This window comes from Silene latifolia, chromosome Y (assembly GCF_048544455.1).
Source record: "Silene latifolia isolate original U9 population chromosome Y, ASM4854445v1, whole genome shotgun sequence".
NCBI classification, from domain to species: domain Eukaryota; kingdom Viridiplantae; phylum Streptophyta; class Magnoliopsida; order Caryophyllales; family Caryophyllaceae; genus Silene; species Silene latifolia.
Window position 1 is genome coordinate 69694714 of NC_133538.1, and position 2795 is coordinate 69697508.

Genomic DNA, 2795 nt, shown 5'->3' on the forward strand with positions numbered 1-2795 from the left:
TCATACATCGAGTCGAGCAATCACTAACGACAAGTTAGTCAATCTTGTTTCGTCAAACATGTAAGTCTGAGGGTGTAAATCCCAATTTTATTTCTGTATTATAGTTTTTGTAAGAATTTATGTCATAAGTATGCTCAAAACCGTTTTAAAAACAACGCTTTAAAACCCTTTTTGACGAAACACCAGCGAAAGACCGTCGAGAAGAAACGCATAAGCAGATGCGCCTTCTGGAATAGTCGCAACATCTGTTGCGCCTTTTCCAGAGGCTGCTTCTCTGCTGCTGCTCTTCTTCTTCTTCCTCGAATATATGTTGTTCGTCCCTTTCTTTCATTTTCTCTTATATTTTCTTCAAATTCTCATGTTTTCAATTCTTTTACTTATTTCATAAAATTCTTTCCAACCTAAATCCCTTATAGTTCAATATTTGCCGGGTTTCCTCATTAATTCAAACCCGGAATTAAAAGATTCGATTTCACCATATCGAGTCATTTGAATTCGTCTTTGTACATGTTTTTAGTTTGTTTTCCAGTTTTTTCAACCCTTAACTCCGTTTTCGTTTGTTTTGTAATCCAAGTTCTCATCTTTTGCAATTCCGACATCGTAAATAACCATAACTCATAAACCTTCATTTTAATTCGTTCTCTTTCACTTTATGACGATCTTAGATGCATGTTATCTGATTAAATCACTTTTACTTGAGTTGTTTGCTAATAACAAAGTAAAACAACCAACGAGCATTAACTAACCACGGGTCTGACTTTCACAGTCAGAGCCCTGCTCTAGAACAGCCGCAACAGATGATGTGCTTCTTCCATAGGACGCACCAGTTACAGTGCCTGCTCTGGGCTGGCTTCTGTCTCTTAATTAAGTTTCTAATCGACTATTATTTGTATTATCACTTATAATTCGACATATTTTCATAATTTAATTTCTTTTCTATTTTCTTTTATTTTCAAATCCTTTTCGAGCACATTTATGACGTAAATTAAACTTAATTCAATTTTAATCTATGTAATTTATTTTATTTTTGTTCTTTATTTCTTGTATGATTTATTTACTTGGCGTTCACACGTATTTAATCTAATTCCAACTTCGACCCAATTAATTGCTAAATTGCTTGTTCACTGACTTAGTCTAATTTCACATGCTAGGTTTAAAACGTGGATGTTGCATAGCATGTATACATTTGACAACATATCAAGTATAAATAACTTCTGATCATTAGTAGAGGCCGCTATCGAGGCGGGCGGGATTAGGTGTTTAAATAAACGAGCTTCCTTGTACATACCCTCACCCCTTACTCAAGATCTCTGTGAACATCTGTGTTCCTTGGCATCACGAGAGTCATTCTAGACATAGAGTGCTAAGGGTAACGAATTTCTTAGTGTTCAAGTCACTACTTTGTGTCTTGACATGACGCGAAGTATTCGAACGGTTCCTGTAATACCCCGCATTTTAGACGGTAGAATAATATTAAAATGTGTTTTAATTGATATGTAATAATTTAATTAATTGGATAATAAATTTGTAAGACGGAAAAAAAATATAAAATAATTAAAACGGAAGAAATATGGGTCGTGGGCTTGAGTATATAGTCGGGATTGTAATTGTATATTATTACTAATACTAATATGGGAGTAATTAAAAGAAAAGGAAAAATAAAGGTAATTGCTTTAAGGAAACTTCCTCCCTCTTTCCTTCCCACACCTATATAAATAAGCTTTTGTATCTACCCATAAGCATACAAAAACATAAAAACACAATAATTGATCTAAGGCAAGGGAGAGAAAGATCTAGGGGAGAAAAATAAGAGAATTCATCCAATTATTGTTGTCTCAAGGTAAGACCGTCTCAATTTATATTTATATAGTCGTATTTAATTAAATTATCGTTTAAACTCCGTATAGACCACCGTGAACCGTGTCGTTACCCTCATTAGTTGGCCTTGACCGTGGGGATGATAGTGGGACTTGTCGTGGCTGTTGTCGACCACCGTGGGAGGCGAATTTCGCGTTTGAAGTTATGGTTGTCGTGGATTTAAGACAGGTTTTGTGACTTATTGGTTGGACGAATAAACACGGGACTTGGGTGGCTGGATAGCTCAGCTATGGGCGGTGTTAATGGTGGTGTCGGGGTAGCTTGAGGTGGAGGTTGGTGCGGTGAGCTGTCGGGTTGTGGTGGTTCTCGCGGGTTTAAGTTGTTTAGGTGGGTTGTGAGTCGTTTGATGGGTCGTGTGTGGTTGTAGCAAGTGGTGGAACCACCGTGGGTCAAGGGAGACCACGGTGGTGGCCACGGGTGGTCATAGTGGCAGTAGGGTGGTGAATTGGTCGAGTTTGTTGTTTTCGCGTCGGGTTTTCGGAGTTGTTTAGGGCTTGATTTCACGGCCTGTATAGGAGGTTTCAGGTGGTAGTTAAGGGCTTTCGGGGTTGGCCGTGGTGCAGGCTAGAGCGTGGTAGGATTGGGTGGTGTTATCGGTGGCTAGGGGTGTCGCAATTGGCTGGTCATGGTGAGGGGTTTGGGACTCGGTCTTTTGGCATGTCGTGGTCTCTGTTTTGCCTTTCATCTGTTTATACGGGTTTTAATGGCCATGGAGTGTGTATGGTTGGTTTGTGTCAATAAATTAATAGGTTAGGTTACGTAATTGTTACACGGAAATTAATTAATTAAACTAAATTGTAATTAATTAAACTAATATAATAAATTGAGTAATTAATAATTAAATTGTAATATTTCGTTTAGGTGACGGTTTTGAAGTGGAGTATTTCTGATTATTTTATTGGACTGCTTTATTGGAT